Genomic DNA, 23,545 nt, shown 5'->3' with positions numbered 1-23,545 from the left:
TATATATATACATATATATATATACACACACACACATACAAGCTTGTATATACACACAAGCATATATACATATACACAAACTTGTACACACACACAAACACACACACAAGCTTGTATACACACACTTCATCAAAATGATCACACTGATCATTTTGCTAAGTGAAATAAGCCAGACATAAAGGAAACAAGAACCAAGGGATCTTACTCCGTGACGGTAGAATCTAGAAAAGTTGATCTTACAGATGATGAGAGTGAGGGGGTGGTGATCAGAGGCTACCAGAGTAGAAGGTGGGGGAGGGGACATGTCAGACAGACAGACAGACACAAGCAAGAGGCTCTGCTGTGCTGCTTTGCAGTGGGATAGTAGCAACATATCAGACATTTCAAAATGCCAGAAAAGGGGATTGTAAAAATTCTTACCCTAAAGATGTAACAAGGCTTAGGAAGATAAGTGTGCTTAGCCTGACTTCAACATCGTGAAATGTATACATGTACCATAGTATAACATGGGCTCTCACCAGTATGCAGAATCTTATGTTTTTATGCGTTAATTTAAAATAAATTACAAAAGTAAAAATAAATATACATACAGTTTTAAACTATATATTGATGATATTTGCTATATTAAAAACATTTCCCCCCAATTATTTGAAATTTTGTGAGAGTCAAGTTTAAGCTAATCTCTAAGATGACCTTAAGAGACCAAGAGGGACCACACAGAGCTAAGAGTTCCATGAGGCAAGGAGTCGAGTGCTAAAGTCATATTCAAGACTGGATTTCCAGCACTCACATTCACTTTGTACATAGTAGGCGCATAATAAGTATGCTTATAGAAATACAAAGGATTTCGAAGTATTATGAACACTTTGAAATTGTCTCTATTTAGGTAAAACCCAAAATCTTTAATTAAACCATTGATCAACCCTCTACTAGGACTGTGATAAGTTTAAGGACAGGTAGGCTGTGAATGAAGGCAGCCAGAACTCTGGCCTTCCTGGGCCCAATTCTAGGCTTCTGAGTTCGCAATTTCCCAGTGCCACATACTCCTGGAAAGCCCAGAGTGTTTTAATTAAACTCCAATGAAAACAAAGACTTTTCAAATTCCTTACTTGTTTAAACCAACGGCTTCAAAGCAGCTTTGAAGAACACTGGAACGGGAATGATAAGAGCCACCACCGGCTTACATGGTGCCCATAACAAAGCAGAACCACAGAATGGCTTTGACAAGAACCATCCGGAGTTCAAACTGGCAAAGATACTCCATCCTTCAGGATGGGCATCGGTGTCTTAGTGCTCCTGCTGCGCATCCATCGAGTTAAGCACTCTCTGTGTGTCTCAAGCTATGGAAATGCTTGATTGGGCATCACACTCGGGTCTTCCCTGCGCATCCATCGAGTTAAGCACTGTCTGCGTGTCTCATGCTATGGAAATGCTTGATTGGGCATCACACTCAGGTCTTCCCTTCTCAGGCCTCTGCAGACATCCAGGAAAAACAAGGGATCCAACACTGTGCCCCTCCTCTTGTGCCATCTGCAGTGCTCCCCCAAAAGGTGGAGGCTGGAAAGGCATTCTGTGTCCTCAACTAAACTTTGCTTGGTAAGGATTGGAGGAAACTGGGTGGAGGAGGGAGATAATCAACTGTAAGATGACTTTCTTCTCTCTCTGCATTTCCTTCTTCTTCTGGAGTCTCTTAAAACACTAAAAGGATGGAATAATCTCAAATAATGAACAGCAAAGATTTGGATGGAGAACTTGGATCTTTCTTCTGCCTCATTCTCTCCAACTCAACTCTTGCAGGTAAGATATTAAAAGAGTACATGCACACACATATATACACACACATATGCACACATATACACCCAGATACATCACACATATATACATGTATACACACATGCACAGGGATATACATATATGCATATACATGCACATACATAAGCATACACAGATACACATACACACATCACATGTACATGTATACACACATGCACATATGCATGCACACACATACATATGCATGCACACACATGAACACATACACATATATATGTACCCACATGAACACATATACAGACATGTACATGCATACATATATACATATACTCATGCATACACATGTACACATATATACATACACACATATATATACAGAGACACACACACACACACATATATATATATATATTCTTGAATACATATATGCATTCACACACATTCATGCATAGACACACACATACACAGGCACGCACACATACATACACATATACACAGGCACATATACATATGCACACTCAAGAGAAGATTTAGTAACTATATCTTGTTAGGGTAGTGAAAATAACACTTTAGTCTGAAAAACACCAGCAATAGCATCCTGTATAGGTTCATATACCTACAGGCTCAGCTATGGTCCTTGGCCACCACATAACACTCCCAGAGACTCTTGAGCTACACTTGGCTAAAGACTGTAAGCCATACTCATACTGTAGTTGAAATCTGTGAAATGACTCTTGGACTGAGAACATATGGCATTCACCAGGCCTGCCAAGTTTGACATGTAAACCGGGGGTAGGCGGGCTAGTTTAAAATGTAAACAACTCACTCCTAGACATGTTCTCCTGTAGTAGAGATCATGAAGTTAACTTGCAGTCTGCACCTGTTTATTTCACAAAGATGTGTTTCAGTGAGCATGTGTGTGTGTGTGTGTGTGTGTGTGTGTGTGTGTATGTGTGTGTGCGCGCGTGTGTGTGCGGTGCTAGGGATCAAACCCAGGTCTTGCCCATGCTAGGCAAGAGCGCCACTCATGAGCTCCGTCACCAGGTCTCATGAAGGCAGCTTCAAACGATGTCCATCCAGTAACAGTCCCTGCAGATGTGTGAGTCGACTGAGTATGTTCAAGACACAGGACGAGAAAGTTTAAGGTCGGGGGGGGGGGAGTTCAGTTCTTCATCTTGGTCTTCTGTTTTTCCAGTTCTGAGGTCCGCACTGCTGCTGAGCTTTAACAGAGTCCAAGAAGACTCTGAAGAAGCCCCAGGTTTGTGACTCTTTTGGTGCTTCAAAGTCATCTGTCCCCGAATGCTCTGCACACCGAAATGCCGTTAGCATCCTGGCTGCCACTAGTGAGTAGGTGCATTGATTGGTAAGTGCCTCCTGCTCAGTCAAGGAAATTGTCGTCTCAGAGATGCAGGTATGTTCATGTTCTGAGCCCTAATCAGGCACTTTGCTGATGAATCTGTTAGGTATCAACATTGGCTTGAGGTAGACCAAGCTGTCAGTCAAAAGCGTAATTGTCACAAAAAGCCAGCTCTTCTATTAAATTTTTAAAAGACTATATTAAAGCCGGGCATGGTGGCGCACGTCTTTAATCCCAGCACTTGGGAGGCAGAGGCAGGCGGATTTCTGAGTTCGAGGCCAGCCTGGTTTACAGCGTGAGTTCCAGGACAGCTAGGGCAATACAGAGAAACCCTGTCTCGAAAAACCAAAAAAAAAAAAAAAAGACTATATTACCCCATTCATTGCTGGGACAAGCCTTGCTTCTCAGAGCTGAGCTGGAGTGGAGATTTTGCAGTGTTATGCTGCCTGTTACTAACACACTAGTTCCCTGCAGTCACTCGAGTAAGTCAGGCTGTACCCAAGATTCCATGGCCTTTATGGCCACCTCTGCCCAAATGGCCACTGAGAGGGCTCTCGTGACCTTTGCCATCCTTCAAAGGGAGTAAAGGCACTGAAGTGATAGGCAGAGGTGGGGTCCAAAGTCCAGGTCCCTGTCCTCAGAGAAGGTTAGGAATGGAGGAGAAACCTGAGCCATGACCTCACAGGGATCATAATCCAGTTCAAAAGATAAGAGATGCTGTGAGTGAACCATGTTGCTGAGTAGTAGGTGGCTGTGTGCCAAGACATGGGACACAGCTGTAAGGAGGGCAACTTCAATCCATGGGAGTGACTGTACAAGGAAGTACAGGGGGAGACAGAGAGAGGGTGCAAGAGCGGAGGCCTGGAGCTGAGGTCATGCTGAGACTGCAGTGACCTGCAGGTCACATGGGACACAGACTTGTCCCCTGCTAGACCAGAGCACCAAAGTTTCCTGAAGAAGAAAGGAAAAGAACTCACTGCTTTCTACAAACAAACACCATGCTAGATAGGAAAGAGAAGTGTGGGAGGGGCCAGGGACTGGGGACCATGGTCAGCATCTGGTCCTTGTGTGCAGTGGTGGATGTGTCTTCCCAGGCCTGCCCTATAGCACTCACTAGGACATGGGAAGACAATACCTCTATTTATTTAATTTTTTTTAATCTCACCTTTTCGGCTTCTATGTCATTATGCATTTTCAACAAGCTCACTGGTTTCACAGATAGTACCCTGTGAGATGTAAGCTATCTAAAATGGGAAGAGTTAAAGTTGGACACAGTGGCTCACATTTGTGATCCCAACAGCTAAGGCAAGAGGGCTGATGCAAGCTCGAGGCCAGCCTGAGCTACAAAGTGAAGTCTAGGTCAGTCTGAGCTATAAGGTGAGGTTCAGACCAACCTGGGCTATCGTGAGTTCTAGGCCACCTAGACTATGGGATAAACACACACACACACACACACACACACACACACACACACACACACACATGCTGTCTTCAAAAAAAGAAAAAGAAAGGGGGAAGAGAAGAAGAGGAGGAGGAGGAAGACGGAGAGAAGAAGGAGGGGGAAGAAAAGAAGAAGAGAAAGAAGAAAAGGAAGAGAAAGAAAATACAATGTCCGTTTAACATTTAGAAATTTAGGAACTATGTACATATCTTTTGTTAGTGGGTGGGTCAAATATTTGAGAAAATGCTAATGTGAGAACCAAAGTTAAATGCTGGAGGCTATTGCTTGTTTGACCCAAATATACTGGATGTGCTTGATCCCATGTGGGCAGGAAGAAGATGGGCAGGAAAGAAATCAGGATGTATGCTTGCTCCTGACTGGACCTGATGGAAATTGAAGTAAACTGTGGGTTTTTCCCTTTTAGCCTCTGCAAAACATGATTAATGGCCATTTCCTGGGAACCAGGGTATGGCCCTAGTACGTGTCCATCCACTTGGCCAGTATTCAATTAAAGCTTGCTTCAGATTGGTTTTAAATTCTGGTAGTGGTCTTATTCTGAACTGGCAGGATCAACACCAGAAGAACATTTTCAGCAGTAAGAGCCACAAAAAAAAGGGAAAAGAGAAAGTGGATCAGTTCTGGACTGGAAGGAATCACTGCATGAGTCAGATGACTGCCTTCCTGTTTGGGATGTGGAGAAAGATGGCGGAGGGGACTCCATAAATAGGTTGGAGAACCAAGGACCAATTGTCCTGGTGAAATGTCTTTCAAACAAGAAAAAGGAGGCACCTACAAAGTAGGAAGAAATGGGGGAGTCAGGGCCACAGTTAAGGGAAGGGAAATTTGCAAGGAGAAAGAGTAGAGCAGAGTCTGACCTTGAGATGCTTCTTAGCAAGGTCACTAAAGGGTTTGTCAGGGGCAGCATGGGAGGGGCTGGAATGTGTAGGGGGAGAGGAAATGAGTAGTGATTAGGTTTCACCTACTACAGTGCAGGATTAGTGCTGTGGGAGCTGTGGGGGCAAGAAGGCTCAGTGTGTGTGTTACTATGTGTACCTGGGGCTGAGTGTGAGTTACTGTGTGTACCTGGGGCTGCGGGTGTGTTACTGTGTACCTGGGGCTGCTCTGCTGGAGAACGAAGGGGCAAAAGATGAGGTTCAATTCTAGCCCAGAATTTCCTCACATCAGACTTCATGAACTTGTGGGAGCTGGAGAGAGAATGTATGATACTACTAACAGACTCTAAGCTTGGAAGTTTTTCCCAAGTTTTGCATTTATTTCTTCGTTTATTTATTGACGTGAGGGCTCATTTTGCAGCCCAGGCTGGCCTTGAACTCCTCCTCATTCTCCTGCCTCAGCCTATGGAGTGAGTGTTTTGGAGACAAGCACCATACAACTGGCTTAATAGTTTAATATCGAAAGATCTGAATAAAAATACCTTGTGAGAAGAAATTAAGTTCATGTGGGCATCAGGGTTAGGGTTAGGATTAGAGAGGTATTCTGAAGGGTGACTCGTGGTGTCACATTTTGATGGATCTCTGACACCCACGAGACACCACCACAGTATTTGGCCTTTGCTCATGTGTGAAATTATTTACTATCCATCTGACGAATATGAAAATAAATTCAGTCACTGTCTTAGTTAGGGCTGTGTTGCTGTGAAGAGACATAGTGGGCAAGGCAACTCTTAGAAAAGAAAACATTTAACTGGGGCTGGCTTTCAGTTTCAAAGGCTTAGTGCATTATCATCATGGCAGAGAACATGATGAGAGAGAGTTCTACATCTTGATCTGAAGGTTGCCAGGAAGAGTCTGTCTTCTGCAAGTGGCCAGGAGAAGATTCTATTCTACAGGCAGCTAGGAGGAAGCCGGCTCTCTTCCACCCTGGGGGTGGGGAGCTCCAGCACTGGGAGACCTCAAAGCCCACCTACACAGCCACACGCTTCCTCCAACCAGGCCACACCTCCTAATAGTGCCACTTCCCATTGGTCAAGCATGGGAAAACCACCACAGTCACATGTGAGCACCCAGGCCTATAACCTTCTTCGCTAGGCATAGGTGGGCGGGAAAACCAAAAGTGAGAATAAACTAGAAAACTGGGAACGCTGGAATCTACATTAAATATGTTAAATAAAAAGCAGCAAAACTGACAGCTCCTTAGAGGATGGTCTTTGGTTTCTAGTGGTTATCTTTTTTTTTTTTTTTAAACATTTAACGTGTGTGTCCACAATAGGGCAAACGTGTATGTGTTATGAGGATGAAACCCAGGACTTTGTGCATGGCAGGCATATGAGAGATTGTGTGTGTGTGTGTGTGTGTGTGTGTGTGNGAGAGAGAGAGAGAGAGAGAGAGAGAGAGAGAGAGAGAGAGAGAGGCAGAGACAGACACAGAGACACAGAGAGAGCATGTGTGTTTTCAGTGCTGTCCAGCCCAAGGCCTCACCTCACTAGGTATATGCTGTTACCCTTGGCTCAGCTGATCACGTCGGCAAAGCCTTGCTGGGCTGTGGTAAGGCATAAATAAACCTTACGAAAAGCACCCGTCCCTGAGTCCATACTCCAAAATCTCCTTCAGAATGCACAGGATTTAACACGACATTGGTGTGCGGATGTGCTGTGTGGGTGTGGAAGCACTCACAAGTGTGCAAACACAGCCCACGTGTTTACATCTACAGTGTAAATCAGGAGGCCGGCCCTGATAATGAGGCAATAAAACAGCCCCTGCTTGGTTCCTGGCCTCTCAGGCGGCCTGGGAAAAAGGGTTTATCTTGGATCCTCTGGCAGCTGCTAATATAATGAGGAAGTAATAGAAAGAGGGACGGTCCAGGAAGGAAATCTGCGTGCTTTGAAAGTCCTCTTTCCTACCCAAACACAACAAAATCTCCTGCATGCTAGACTGTGGGCACAGGCTGTGAAATTCCACACAAACGGAGCCCTACTGGCGTGAGGATTTTTACAGTGAATTTATCTGTGGAGAATCAAACAGGAAATCAGGGTGCTTCACAGAAATAGGGAAAACCAACACTGAAATCAGTTTGATTCATTTTTTTTTTTCTTCTTTCCTTTTTTTCTTCTTTCTGGTGCTTGGAGAAGAACCTAGTTGTTTGAGGGCCACACCTATGCCACCAACCTGCTGCAGTGTCTTATAAGAAATGCTGTTCCCAACTGGGACAGGCTGCAGACCCGCAGAAGGAAGCCTGAAGCCTGAAGCGGTGGCTGTGTGCAGATTACCCTCTGGATGAAGCCAAAAGCAGCTGTGAGAAGGAGCAAGGCTTGGGAACCGGAGATGCCTTTAATCCCAAAGAGTTCTCAAAGCTCTATCCACAGAAAGAAACGCCCTCTCTCTCCCGGGAGATGAGTCCACAGGCTAGGCGTATCAAAATGGCGCTCGGACTGCTGGCTATGTGGGTCTTTTACTTCTGAAATATCTCAGAGCCTAGAAGAAAGCGGCCAACGCGGGTGATGCCAGCTACCATGGAACACACAGAGTGAGACGGCGTAGGGGAGGGGGGACCGGGGCTCAAGCACCCCTGGGGCCGGTCTCTCTTCGCAGGCCACACTCAGGAGGGCTTCTCCTCCTGTCTCCAGGAGGTTGTACAGCAGCGAAAGTCTCAGCCTCCCCTAGACGCATGTACGGAGTGGCCACACAGAAGGGACACTCAGAGCACTGGGAGTGGACACAACGTTAAGGCTGTCGTGACCATGTCCCTCCGTATCCGCATGCGTGAGTCGAGGACACTGGTCAGTGGAGCACGTCACATCAGAGGAGACAGAGACATAGAGGCGTTTGCACCACCTGTCTGTCCACTCTGGAGAAAGATGGGGCTCTGTGCCACTGCAGTCACATAGCACGAGCTATGCAGGGGTACAGGACTGGGGATGGTAAAGGAATTTATACAACACTGGGCGCTTTGGGAGCCTCCGAGAGGATACCAAGCTTACAAGGGGTGTGACATCTTCCTGGCCTGGAGATTCTATTGTCCAGCGGAGAACAACTGCAGATCCCTAGAGTACGGTAGGGTAGGATATTATGCGTGAATAGAACTTCCCATGTAAACTCCCAGAAGCTACAAATCATCATTGGAGTATGTGACTCTGGTCTTCAAGGGAAAGTGTGTGGTTTCCTGCAGTGAACTCTAATAGCTGATTGATCACACACAGCGAAGGGATTATTACTGTGAACCTGGCACTGGCCTCAGAACTTCACACCCAGTTCTCTACATGCCCCAAAACCTGACTCTTAACATCTTCATCTTCCCATTTCAAAATGAGGAAAGTAGCCCCAGGAAGAGATAAGGCTCAAGATCATTATTTCTGAACTCCAGGACTGTACCTGAATCTTCAAAGTACAGCTCTGAGGTCTGTGCCTTTACAACTACACTGTCATATCGTAGAAACAAGGAGGGACCCAGGCTCTGCGATCTCAGCCACTTAGGCTAAATCTACAAAGACTGCAAGTTCAGTGGCAGTCTGAGAAATTTAATGGGACCCTATAAGTAGAAAGCAAGCTGGGGTGCCACTTAGTGATAGAGTCTTTGCTTAGTATGTGAGGACCTAGGTTCCATTCCCCTAGCCAGTACTTGGGGGAGGGAGGGGGATGGGCGGGGAGGAAACTGCACTGAACAGAATGGCCAATGCAGCACTTGGGGAGAAGGCAAAACCACTGTACGCTGGGGTGAGTGCCAGGCCTTGGAACCACACACAGCTGCAGCAGTGAGTCCTAGGAAGGCTGGCAAAGATAGGAAGGGAGGGAGGTGGCCGTGCTAGACAGAAAAGAATAGCAAGGGCAAGGTTAGATGATTGATCCAAGGGGCATCATGTGACAAGGCTACCAGGGCCTTGAGAGACAGGACCCTGGCTTCTACCCTGCAGGATTTACCGGTCCTTTGGGACTCACAGAGAATATGGTACAATTGTGCTTTCCTTTATTTTAGATAGAAAGTGGTGAAGTCCCTCTAACAGGGTAATTGGATGGACAGACAAACCACAGAGAACAAAAAGCTAGCCATGAGATTGGACCATCAGCTAGCTTCTTTTTCTCTCTCTAGTGAGGATGTGATGTCTCCTCCATTGGTCCTTTTGTTTTATTTTATAGACAAGGTCTCATATAGCCCAGGCTGGCTTTGAACTCCCTGCATAGCAGAGGATAACCTTGAACTCCTGCCTTGACCTCCCAAGTGCTAGGATTACAGGCACGAATCCACACGCCTCATTCCATGCAGTACTAGGGACTCTGGTACCAGGGCTCCATGTGTGCTAGGTAAATGCTCACTCTATCAACTGAGCTACATCCCAGCCCCTGGAAATAGAAGGTGGGAAGGGAATCCTTTCTGAAATGTTTTCAAGGAGCCTAGTCTTTCAGGTTGAAACCCTTTGCAATCTAGTTTAATTTCCCATCAGAATCTTGAGGCCGAATCCTGAGACCCTCCAAGCTCCAGGGGAAGTCTCTCTATTTACACGTCAAACACAAAGCTGGAGGGGTTGGTAGGCATTGTGCTTTTGGTAGGTAAAATGTGCTCCATGGGCCTATGCATCGGAACACTTGGTCCCCAGTTGGCGGTACTGTTTGGGACTTTGCTGGATGAAGCAGATCACGAGGGGTCAGCTTTGAGCCTTACTTCTGCTTCCTGTTCGGACGAGAGGGGAGATAGTGAGAAAGCCAGTGGCAGGCACACTAACACATTCAAGGAGTCGGCTGCCACCATGACTTCCCCATCACCATGGACTAGCCCCTCAAACCAGGAGCCAAAATAAACCTTTTTTCCTTTAAGGTCCTATGTGAGGGGCTAGAGAGATGGCTCAGTGATTAAGAGCACTGACTACTCTTCCAGAGGTCCTGAGTTCAATTCCCAGCAACCACATGGTGGCTCACAACCACCTGTAATGGGATCTGATGCCCTCTTCTGGTGTGTGTCTGAAGGCAGCTACAGAGTACTTATATAAACAAACAAACAAATAAATAAAAAAGATCCTATGTGAATGTTAGCATTTCCTCTAGGCTCTGCTCAACAGTTACCTAGCAACAGCTGCTCACCAGGTACAAGACACAAGTTGCAAAATGTGCAACTTCACATCCTCCTAGAAGCTTAGATGCCCCACTATCTTCTGGGTCATTCTATCCTGAAAGAAACCGACAAACAGGCTCATTAAATTACTAATAGCAAACTATGGAGGTGTTAAGTAAATAGGGACTATTTGGTCTTCTCTCTCTCTCTCTCTCTCTCTCTCTCTCTCTCTCTCTCTTTCTCTCTCTCTCTCTTTCTCTCTCTCTCCATCTACACTCTCTCCCACATTTTTCCGGCCATCCTCTTCCCCTCTTCCCCTGTCCCCCTCCTTTTTCTGCCTCTACCCCCATTTCCAGGTCCCCTTCCCACCAGTAAATTCCTTTATACTAAGAATCATACAGTGGGGCTAATATAGGTGTGGTTCTTGCCCTACCCTCAGAACTAAGCATGCTAAGAACTCTTAAAGACACAGAGACAAATACTGACCTCCAACGTCAACCAGGCTGCTGAAGATGGACAACTTCACATCCTCCTAGAAGCTTAGACACCCCCACGATCTTCTGGGTCATTCTATCCTGCAAGAAACCGACAGACAGGCTCATTAAATTACTAATAGCAAACTATGGAGGTGTTAAGTAAAATGCTCTAATTTCACAGACGAGCTGAAATACAATTCAGAATGAAAGTCCGTGGTGATACCTGCAAAAGTCCGCGTCTGGAGGCTTTATTTATTCTGGTATCAGCCAACCCCCCTTCTTCCCCGGCTATCTGGTTGACAAAGACATCATGTATCCTTCCCTATGCAGTGGTGGTGAGAAATGAATTCAGAAAGCCAAGGTTGGAAGGTTGAACATTGGCTGCGACTCCGCAGCATAGGAAAGTTTTTAATGGAAATGGTTTCCCCTTGATGGTTGTGTTCTGGTGAGCGTGAAACGGATGACACCCCGAGTCTGTACCCGAGGGTTCAGAGTTACTTGTGTAGGATACTCCTTTGTATAGGAGAAAGAACAGGGTCCAGAGTCTGTCGCTTACAGCAATTTCAGGTCTAGTCAGAAGTTCAGTAACCAGGGATCCTTCTGCAAAATGGCACTTAACCTGGCAGAAACTGTAGCTTAATAAGGACTTTTTAAAAAACCAAAAAAACAAAAAAACCGCCTGAGTTTCATGCTGATTTAAAACTTATTTTATAATCTTTCTAAAAATGGAAGTGATTTTTCTAATACTAAGCCCAAGTCTCCATATTTCATAGAAAAATGAGCCCTTCAAGGTATAATACTACCCCCCCCCCAAGGAAAGCTCCCATAGTTTTAGACAGAGGTTAACTTGTCCCCAAAGAGCAAATTTGTCTCTCGCCACCTCAGAAGACATGAGAGCTTCAGCTGGCTGGGATCTCGGACTAATGGAGTTCAAACCTCTCACTACACACACCGAACAGTGGAGCTGCCAGCCAATTAGAGACCTGGCCAGGGAAAACCAGATAAAATGAGTGCTTATGGGTGGCAGGCTCCATGCTCTCTGCTTCAAACACGTGGCATCACATGCACCTCTCAGTCCTCCATGAAGTATGCGCAGTGTGCCTCCATTTGACACATAAAATCACATAGGCCCAGGAGGCTGGGTTCTTCAGCTGGGCCTCTATATCTGAGCCTCTGTTGCAAAGCAAGCCCCAAGTAGGAACTGTGCACACAAAAGGGTGATTAGCACATTTTCTGACTTCAGTGAGCTCACAATGTATCGTGGGTGGAGAGGGGAATTAAGTACCTTAAATAGAACTCTACTGTTCTAACTGCAGTTTCTGATATATCAGGACATAGTTCTTTTTAAAATGGGTCTTTTTGTTTTTTTTCTCCTTTCCCTTCCGCCAGTGCAGAGGCACAAAACTGTTAGCTCAATACTTCCTAGGTCACGTCAAGAGAAGCTCAAGTTTCAGGTACAACAGCAAGACCCTTTCTGAAAAAGAAAGGAAGGAAGGAAGATGCCGGTATAAATAACTGAAGCTGACTTTAGAACCACGTGAGCACTGTCTTCTTAGGGGTCCATGTGAAATGGGGAGTGCAGAGGAGCCAGAGTCTGTCTGGGGATGAGCCAGCATGGAAAGCCAGACGAAACAGACTACAGTTCCTTCCTCATCAAGGGTGAGATGCTTGGGGCTGAGAGGAATTCGTGACAAGTTTCAGGGGTAGCACAGTGTGTGCGGGATAGTTCTTTGTCAACTTGTCACATGAGAGAGTTGTCAGAGAAGGAGAAACCTCAATTGAAAGAAGGCCCCCATAAGATTGGGCTGCATTAAAAGAACATTTTTCTTATCAGTGATTGATAGGGGAGGGCCCAGACCATGGTGGGAGGTGCCATCTCTAGGCTGATGGTCCTGGGTTCTATAAGAAAGCAGGCTTGAGCAATCTATGGGGAGCAAGTCAGTAAGCAGCATGCCTTCATGGCTTCTGCATCAGCTCCTGTCTCCAGGTTCCTGCTGTGACTTCCTTCTATGATGAACAGTGATATAGAAGTATAAGCCAAATAAACCCTTTCCTTCCCAATTGGCATCCCCTTTCCTTCAACCTGGGACCAAGGGATGGTCACCTATCAAGTCACAGGGAGATTCCATGACACTGGCTCTGTACCATAGAAACAGAACTCAGAAGTGATAAAACGTCTAGACAGAACCCTAAGCCCATCCCTAATTGTTAGAACTGAAGATGCTGCCAGAAGGTCAACAACACATTGGTGAGGTCGGGAATAGAACCTCCAACCTCACTATCCCTTAAGAGGAGGGAAGCATAGAAACAGGAAGTCAAGAGGCAGTGAGCCCACCCCAAGCTCAGCCCTTTGGATGACCTGAATTCTGAGAATAGCATGGTATTCCAGGATAAAACAGGTACTAAAATTTCTGTTCTTTTAATAAAACTTCCTTCAGGCATGTACTGGCTACTGTGTGTACAACCTGGGGGTTTGTGGCAACCCACTCAGGTTCCTGAATACAGATTCCAGCTAGAGAGGAGGGCCGCTTAAAGAACAGCCTCACACCACTTCACTGTACTTCCCTCTGAGGAAGGGTCTGCAGGGACAAGGCAGAGGCCAGTGGCCTCCTTGTGTTATTTTGGCGACCTAATAATTGCACATTTATCTGTTACATGGTGACAAGAGATGAGGCCAAATTTAATTATCTTATCTGCTACTGAATCTATATTTTACCTAGGTAGGTGTGTGGCAACAATGACGAGAACCAGGTACCATACAAAAAATAAGTAGTTCTAGAGGCAAGGGAAAAAAAAAAGACTAGATGTTCAAATTTTTACAGTTTTCCTGATACAACTACAGATCAAATGGTTGTAACTTAGTCTACCCTTGCTGTAGGATATGGCTAACAAGGGGTCACAAGTCAATGACTAAAGCAGAAGAAATAACTAGGGGGTGGTTTTTGTTTTAATTCTGTCAAGCAGAAAGTTGAGGAGCTAGGCAGTTGCTCAACAGAACCTGGGTCCCAGCCATGTCAGGCAGCTCACGACTACCTGCATGTAATTCCAGCTCTGGGTGCGCCAATGCCCTCTTCTGGCCTCTGTGGGCATTGCACTTACATGCTCAAACAGCCACGCCTATATATATGTATACATATATACATTTCAATATATATATATATATATATATATATATATATATATATATATATTTCAAAAAGTAAAATCTGGGCTGGAGTGATGGCTCAGTGGTTAGGGGCATGCACTGCTCTTCCAGAGTACCTGAGTTCAATTCCTAGCAACCACACCATGCACTTAATAACTACTGCCCTATAATTCCAACTTGGGGTGGGGCAGGGTGGGGTGGGGTGAGGTAGCGGGGGTGGGGGAAGAAGGGGGAGGAATCTGACACTTCTGGTATCCACCATCACTAGCATTCATGTGCACATACCCATAAACACACACACACACACACACACACACACACACATACACATGCACATAATCAGAAATAAAAAAAAAAAAGCAAGTGAATAGTCTGTGCTAAAGTGAGCCAAGAGGAAGTCTGTAAATAATCACCATTTTAGGGGTTACTATGTATTATTATCTATATTAGCAAATCATGTGAGATTTTTGAACACATTGGTACCCATGAAAGATGAAACTGCCTTTGATATTTTCTGAGTGTGTAATTTCTCATGCACCTTAAGTCTTTATTCATTTATTTGCTTATTAATTTATACTGCACAGGCTAGCCTCAACCTTGCAACTCTCCCGCTTCAGTCTCCGGAGTGCTGGGGGTACACGTGCGCCCCTACCACAGCTGGACCACGCGGTTATTATTTTTTGGACCAAGGACTCTGGTTTGTCTAATAGGTTCAAGGGCGATACAGCAGAGAGTTCAGTGCACAATGGTTCTCTGTAGGCAAAGCGCACGTGGACTTTGGTTAATAAATTGGTGCTATTATCATCACCCTAGAGGAGAAGAGACACGAGACGGGGTTAATTATCTGCCCAGGTCTCACAACAGTGACCCCAAACATTCACTGCTTATCCTGAACTTGTTTATGAGTTCACAGGCATGCTTAAAATGTTTGCTGTTTCTTATAGAGCTAATGTATTCTTTATCATAGGGGCGAACAACATGGAAGACGATGCTGGTTTTTACTATAACCACGGGCAACACAAAAGTCTTGAAGGATTGGATGTTTTTTCTGGACATCAGCAAATATCACCCTTTACTAACAGTGTAGACTCAAAAGGAATTCACCTAGTCCTTTACATTTTAAAGTACCTTTTAGGTTTCACAATTTCACTTAAGTTTCTGGGATAAACATTTGTTCTTAAAAGTCTCAGAATTGGGGCTGGAGAGATGGCTCAGCAGTTAAGAGCACTGGCTCTTCTTGCAGAGGACCTGGGTTCAATTCCCAGCATCCACACTGCAGCTGACAACCATCTGCAACTCCAGTTCCAGAGGATCTGCTGCTCCTGTGTGACCTCCACCAGCACAATATGCACATGGCACATAGACATACACACAGGCAAAACACCTGTACATATAAAATAAGAACAAATAACTTTTTAAGAGTCCCCAAATTATAGGCAACACATGAGACAAGGGAACTTAAAACATAAAGGCTTTTTTTTTTTTTTTAAATGAGTCTACTGGTTGATCGAATTTAACTTAAATACTTCTGAGCTTTACCTAAAGGTTGTTTAGTAGATAAAGTCTAAAAAGGCATTTGCAGTGGTAAAACGGAATAGAAAGATGAAGCGTGTGTTTTTCTTTCGTTCTTTATTTTGGTGCTGAGGTCTCAGTCTAGGCCCTCACCTGCTTGATTGGCTTAGTGACACCCTCAGCCCCGCTGATAGTTTGTAATGGGTAAGGCTAAGCTTTTGAGGGCAGCCATGCACAGCAGGATGCTAAGTGGCTGAAAGGAAAGTGTGAGAACCGAGGACCCCCGGAAGTGAGAGACTGCCCACTGAAGTGGAGAGGGAAAGGTGTTGGGAATGGGGTGGGGCACAGGGACCCAGCTTCTGGGACAGCAGAGTGCATTTCCTGGTTGGTTTGGGTATCATTCACTTATAATAACACATTACATCGCACAATTAGTGTGGCTTTCTGTATCTGTAGGCTTTCCTCTTAAAGGGGGTTTATAGGAAGAAATCCTTGGTTTGAAATACAGAACCGACAATAAGACAATAACCGGAATAAATTACTTGGTTTTTCCAAGCCCGGGAGGACAAACAAACTTAAATAAGCTCTTTTTCTTCATTTGTCAAGGGAGAGGCTGTGTGGTGAGGGATGTGGTCACTGTCTGTGAGCTATGCCACCCAAGCAGGAGTGGCTTCTCTTCTAGCAGGTATTTGCAAGCCTAAAACAGCAGGCCTGTGTAATCTGCTGTCCTGTAGCTTGGGAACTAACGTTAAAGTCTGGTATCTAAATGCTTTTAGCTTTCTTGCTTGTGCATGTGTGTGCATGCATGTGTGTGTGTGTGTGTGTGTGTGTGTGTGTGTGTGTGTGTGCTTGTGCATTTGTGCGCTTGTGTGTGCATGTCTGTGTGTCTGCACACACATGTGGTGTGTATGGTGCATATGTGTGTATGTCTTGCGGCTGTGTGGTGAATGTATATATACAGTGCATTTGCTCAAGTATAGATACCAAGATGTCTTCCCCAATTCCTCTCTCATTATTATTTTTGAGGCAGGGTCTCTCAATGAACTGAAAGTTCACTGACTTGGCTAGGCTTGCTGGCCATCCATCCTCTGCCTGTGTCTTCCTCCCCAGAGCTAGGGTTTTATGGGGCACATTGCATGATGCCCAGGCTTTTTATGTGGGTATCGGGGTTCCAAACTCAAGTCCTCATGCTTGTTCAGTAAGCAGTTACCCACTGAGCCATCTCCTCCGAGGGCCCTGCTTTTAGGTTTTCATCTGGTTTGAGGCAGTTCAGGATTGCTTCTTCCAGCAGAAATGGTTGCGACAGATCCCAGGTAAATTCTTCCAAATCACACGCCAAGTCACACTGCTTGCTGGACATGGCATCTGAGTGCCCAACCCCCACTATCCAAGGTTGCCCAGTACCTCCTGGCCAGACTCCGGGCTGAGAAAAGCCAGTGTACCACCAAGGCGGAGCCTGGGTATGCAACTCAGGCTCTCTGGAGTCCCAGCTTCTCTCCCTTTTCCATCACTGGGCTGAAAACTGGCCCATTCTGTTTATTTTCTCCCAGAGCTATTTAACATAGGAGCACAAAGAATGAGTGAGGAAAATCACAGCCGTGTGGACCAGAATGGTCTCCAAGCACAATAAACACTCCCAAAGCGGGAGGAAGATGGTAAGCCATAGATTTCCTTTCTAACATTCTTTAAAAATAATGCCTTTGGGGAGGTGGCCTGACAGGTTTCCCAGGATGAGGAGGGTATGGACAAATGGGGCTTTGTGTACTAGCCAGGCTCAGTTCCAGTCTGGAGTTTGGCACCTGCCCCAGGGACAAAGGCTCTGGAGCTGGCCCACTAGGCAAAGGCAAATTTGCTACCCTGAAATCAACAAGGATTCCTTTCCTCTCCACAGGTCCATCCTTTCTAACAGTGGAGTCCATGTGTCCTTCCGCATAGCTCACTTTGAACATCATCAAGTCGCGGATGGCGGGCTGCATGCTATGAAGCCTAAAACCGGCTGCCACCAACAAAACCCTTTGAGCCCCCATCACTGTCAGAGGATGGCAGGAAAATGCAATTTCTCAAGTGCTTTCAAGGAGAGAAACAAGGCTGGGTATGAGGAGCTCAAGTCTGCAAGCCTAAGGAAGAGGCAGGAGGTTCACTGGCAGTACAAGGTCAGCCTGAGCTACAGGGTAGGATCCCTTCTCTAAAAGGTGGGGGTGGGATGGGGCGGGGAGTTGGTAACCAGGTAACTATGGGGCAGAGCCTAGAGTAAATGTCAACAGGCACCCTAGTCAAAATAGCAAGGTCTTACAGTGAGAGAAAAGATGGGGTGGGGTCCGGGAAAAGAGGGAGGGGAGAGTTAGAGTGGAAAGAAGGAAGAAGGGGGCTGGAGAGATGGCTTGGTAGTTAAAAGTCTGTACTTGCCCATAGGACTCTCGTTCAGTTCCCAGCACCTCTAATGGGCAGCTTATGGCCACCTGTAACTCCAGCTCCTGAGTTCTCTGGTTTCGTGGAAGTGGCTCCCCAAGGCTGGGACCAGCATGCTAAGGTCACTAAAGCACATACCAAACAGACAAGAATCTGTACTTCAAATAAATGGCTTCCCTTCTTTTTTTTTTTTTTTTTTTTTTTTTTGGTTTTTCGAGACAAGGTTTCTCTGTATAGCCTTGGCTGTCCTGGAACTCACTTTGTAGACCAGGCTGGCCTCGAACTCAGAAATCCGCCTGCCTCTGCCTCCCGAGTGCTGGGATTAAAGGCGTGTGCCACCACGCCCAGCAATGGCTTCCCTTCTTTCCTTGGTTTCTTCTAACCTTCTTAAAGGAGAAAAAATTTATTTACATAACCAGGGGATGTCACTTCTATGTATGTGGACATATGACTGAACAACGTACTTTTAAAAATCCCTTTCAGATAAGTGAAGTTAATGTCAGGTCCCTCACTTAGCCTAGCTCTTAAGGTGCCCTAGAGAAATTTGTTTTTGTGGGGGGAGGGGAGGGCTATATTTTAGTTAGCTAGCACCTCTGCCGTACCCCTCAAAGGGAGACATTACCACTCATGGCTGTGCACTACCTAGTGCTATGTCAACTTGGCCCAGCTAGAGTCATCTGAGGGAGGGAATATCTATTGAAAAAAAAAATGCCTCTCTTAAGACTGAGCTGTAAGCAAATGTTTAGGGCATTTTCTCAATTAGGGATTGATAGGTGAGGGCCCAGCCCATTTTTATAGAACTGGGAGTCCCAGGTTCTATAAGAAAGAAGGTTGAGCAAGCCAGTAAGTAGCACCCGTCCATGGCCTCTTCATCAGCTCCTGCCTGCAGGTTCCTTCCCTGGGGGAGTCCCTGTCCTGACATCTTTTGATGAAGAACAGTGATGTGGATAAGCCTTCTCCTCCTTAACTTGCTTCGGGTTGTGGTGTTTTATTATAGCAATAGTAACCCTAACTAAGACAGGGACTGAAACTGATTGATGATTGTGATTAAACAATGCCCATAGGTCCCTGCAGGATGACGTGACATTCTCAAGATGGATGACTGAAGCCAAATCACAAACTGTAGAGCATCTGTGCCTGAAGATGATGGTCAACACATAACTATCCACCGCAGAGTGGATGAATAGGAAGGAGACAGCCATCACTTCTACGGCAGGCATCCAGATAGGCCAGGGAGTCACAGGGTGGGTGGGGACTGCCTAGGTTCTCCCTGGTCAAACACCAAGGTAGGTAAGTTTCTTCTCCAGCAAGTGGGATCTCTCAGCTCATCTACCAGGCGATGGTGGGGACTCCAGCAACACCTGGGAGGAGACCCTGACACAGCCAGAAGCCGACTACTAGCTCCTGGAAAGCAAAATCACACACTACGCATGCTTGACCCTTTTCTGGCAATAGTCCGACGTGGAAGTGGGACGGGGGAGGGGTGGATCTGGAGAACCAGCTGTCATCTTATACACTTCCTAAGCTAAACCCATCTTCTTCCCCAGGAGGCTATGTGGCCAGGGCCTGCATTTTGGTCAGGTTTTTCCGTCCTCCAGAGAACACCTTGGGTAAGGTGGGAGGGGCGGGGGGGGCATAACTCCAGCCCACATAGAGAAAGTAGAAAATCACAGCAGCTTCCCACGAGGCGGTTAAGAACCCTTCCAGAGAGAGTTCTGAAGAAAAACACAATGCTGTTCTGATGGTGACCCACATTCCAGAGTGTCAGATGCCCCTGCCCAGGGAAAAGGTCCCCCCTGTGCTCTAGGCAGGGAAACTGACCTGACGCAGCAGCTGGCTTCCTGCGCCTTTGCTTGCACATCTAACATCTTTACATGGAATGAACCTCAGAGAAAGAAGAACACGGTCTAATACAGTCTGTCTAGGGGGAAAGACTCAGAACGGTGCCTCTGCGTAGCCGTCCCCAGGCCTTCAAAGCAAACTCCGTCCAACCCAGGGCAATTTTGTCTGGCAAGGACACCTGTGCTCCCAAGGACCAAGGTAACAGGAGACAAGCGTCAGCCTGCTTGAACTTCAAAAGGAGTCTAATCACCGGCCGGTCGCTGTGAACTCCCCCTCCAGACAATCGGCCCCCGGGTTGAAGATGAGTCACACCCCACCCTCAGAGCTCCCTGGAAAACACACACATGCTCCTTGCTGTCCCCAGCAGTCACTTAAAGCCACCCTAACCAAAGCAGGACCATTTATGAAAGGGCTTGTGTTTAGTTCTGCTCTCTGTTTAGTCCCCGGGTTTTCTTCCAGCTAGCCAACCTGTCTGTAATTAAAATCACATTGCCGCAAGCCTTGGCTGTTATGAAAAGTCTTACCAGATGTATACGATCGACTAGCTGTGGTACTTGGCATGCCTGCAATGGCACCCATTAGAGAGGGACGAGCCGGGCCTGATTTGGAGTGTGGGTTATATGCTTTGGATCGGTTGTTTTTCACTGACGCTAAGGCAGTGTGTTTTTTTTTTTTTTTTTTAAACCCCGTTTTCAAAAATCACAAGGGTGTGGGCCTGTATTTCAACCAATACTGAAAACCACCGCACCTTATCAAAAGCTAGGCTGGATCGACGGCTCAGTGGTTAAGAGCCCCCGGCTGGGCTTCCAGATCAGACCAAGGTTTGATTCCGGAACCTTCGTAGACGTTCGTGACCATCTGTAACTCCAGTTCTGAGCGATCCAAAGATATCAGCCACACGCGTGGCACACAGACATTTATGCAGGTAAAGCACACAGATACATAAAACACACACACACACACACACACTCAAATCTAGTGCCTGCTCAAGGAAGTCCCTTATGAAGATTCCCCCACCTTCTGAACCCAGACTAGCCCACTTGGCCTTCACAAAGGCCAATGCCGTCAGGGTCTCCGAAGCCCTATAGAAGCGGACCGGAGACAATGCGGATGCCATCCTGGCTTCCATACACAAAAACCAACAGGCGCTGCAGAGATTAGGTGAGGTGATTTTAGGACAAAGAGAGGAAGGCCTGAACTACTGTAGATAATACGATCTGAAGCCCGTGCTCCAAGAGGCAGCAGATAAACTATGAACAGATTCAAGGAGTGAGCTAAAGGCATGCATGCTGACAAAATTCATTCCTGACTGACTCCTGAGAGTAATATCAGGGAGAGAGAACAAAGTCCCTACCTTAATACCCTCCCCACATGCCCACATTGTCCCTTCCCCCACAGGCCCACACTGAACCCTCCCCATAGGCCCACACTGAACCCTCCCCACAGGCACACACTGTCCTCTCTCCCACAGGCCCACACTGTCCTCTCCCACAGGCCACACTGTCCCTTCCCCTACAGGCCCACACTGTCCCCTCTCCCACAGGCCCACACTGTCCCTTCCCCTACAGGCCCACACTGTCCCCTCTCCCACAGGCCCACACTGTCCTCTCCCACAGGCCACACTGTCCCTTCCCCTACAGGCCCACACTGTACCCTCCCCACATGCCCACACTGCATTTCCCCCTATACACCCACACTGGGTATTACCATCCAACAAGAAAAATAAAACAGAAAACCTATGTGTAAAATAATAATAATAATAATAATAATAATAATAATAATAATAATAATAATAGTGGGAGGCTGAGATAGACCTTGCAACTCTCTGGTCCACACCAGCCACACTTGATACAATTTGTAGATAATACAGCTATAAAGTTACAATTTTGCTTTAAAGGCATTCTTACATACAGACTTCAGAAATAGCTGAAATCTCTCACAGCGTGTGACAGGAAGAGACATATGTTCCTAATCTGTGGGTTTAAAATTGTTTAAGGCTTACATCAGTGGGGCTTCTCAGTAGAAAGATCAGGCCACCAACCTCAGACACGAGAGTATAGGAGCAGAGGTGACTAATTTGACTTTTGAGCTTCATGTTTGACCAACGAACCAGTTGTTAAATTATTATTAGTATTTTTTTTTAATGAACTTTCATCCGGAGCCAAAAGAGTAAGCAACACAGGTGCCCTGGGGACCAGGGAGGCCTGACTTCTTGCTAGAGGTGTGTTCTGCTGAGACAAGCTGAGGCTGGAGGGAAGCCCAAGGTCCCCACTACCTCAGAAGGGCGAGAACCAGAGAGAGGACTGTTCTAGCACCGGAGAGAGTGGCCTCCCAAAATGAGGACGTGGGTGTTAGGCTCTTGGAGCTGAATGGTAAGCCAGGGAACATTCGGAGCATATGTACCATATGTGGCTCATATGGTACAGTCCTTGGCTACCATGCCTGCAGCCCTGGGTTGAATCCCCAGCACAGCATAAACCAGATGTGGTATACACATCTGGAATTTCAGTGCTTGGGACGTTTAGATGACAGAATTAGAAGTTCAAGACCATCCTCGGCTACGCAGCAAGTTTAAGACCAGCTTGGGCTACATGAGACTGTCAAAAACAAAGAAACAAAGACACCCAGGAAATTGCCAAGTGAGCCTAAAGATTGCATTCTTTAAAGATGAAGGTGGCATGTCACTCAGTTACAGAGGACTGTTTGCTTAGTAACTGAGAGGCTCTGGATTCAACCCTTTCCATGGCTCCCTCGGCCCCAGCAAAGGGGGACGGTATCAGGAAATGACTGAAATCATTGTGGAAGCATGTGGTAAACTATGAAAATCATGATAGCTCACGGGTTAAGCAAAGGGAAGATGGGGAATAAAGCTGGATGAAGAAAGATGCTGCAGCAGGAATAACCAGCTGGACCGCAGGGAAGAAAAGGTTATGCACAAAATGGGAAGAAGTGGTCCAGGCTGTAACTAGAGTGGAAATAAGGATTGTGCAACTCACCTGGGCTCATAGGAACTCACAGACAACCAGGGAACCTGCATGGGACTGACCTAGGCCCTCTGTATGGTTTAGAGTTCTTGTGGTACTCCTAACAGTGGGAGCAAGGGCTGTCTCTGACTCTGTTGCCTGCCTTTGGGACCCTTTCCTCCTACTGGGTAGCCTCGTCCAGCCTTAGTAGGAGAGGATGTGCCCAGTCTTACTGCAAATTTATATGCCATGGCTGGTTAATATCCATAGAATGCCTGCCCTTTTCTGGAAAGAAATAGAAGAGGAGTGGATATGGGGGTGGGGGAAGGACTGGCAGGAGAGGAGGAAGGGGAAACTGCTTTGGGGGTGTAAAAAGTCATCAAACTATAAGAAGAGAAAGAGGAAAAGAAGGAAGAGGAAGAAGAAAAAGAGGAGGAAGATGGGCTGGAGCGATAGCTCAGTGGTTAAGAGCACTGACTGCTCTTCCAGAGGTCCTGAGTTCAATTCCCCACCACCATATGGTGACTTATAACCATCTGTAATGGGACATAAATAAAGTTTGAGAGAGAGAGAGAGAGAGAGAGAGAGAGAGAGAGAGAAAGAAAGAAAATGGCTCCATGGGCTCAT

This window comes from Mus pahari, chromosome 21, assembly GCF_900095145.1.
Source record: "Mus pahari chromosome 21, PAHARI_EIJ_v1.1, whole genome shotgun sequence".
Taxonomy (NCBI): domain Eukaryota; kingdom Metazoa; phylum Chordata; class Mammalia; order Rodentia; family Muridae; genus Mus; species Mus pahari.
The sequence above is the reverse complement of the archived record's forward strand: the minus strand, read 5'-3'. Positions refer to the sequence as shown.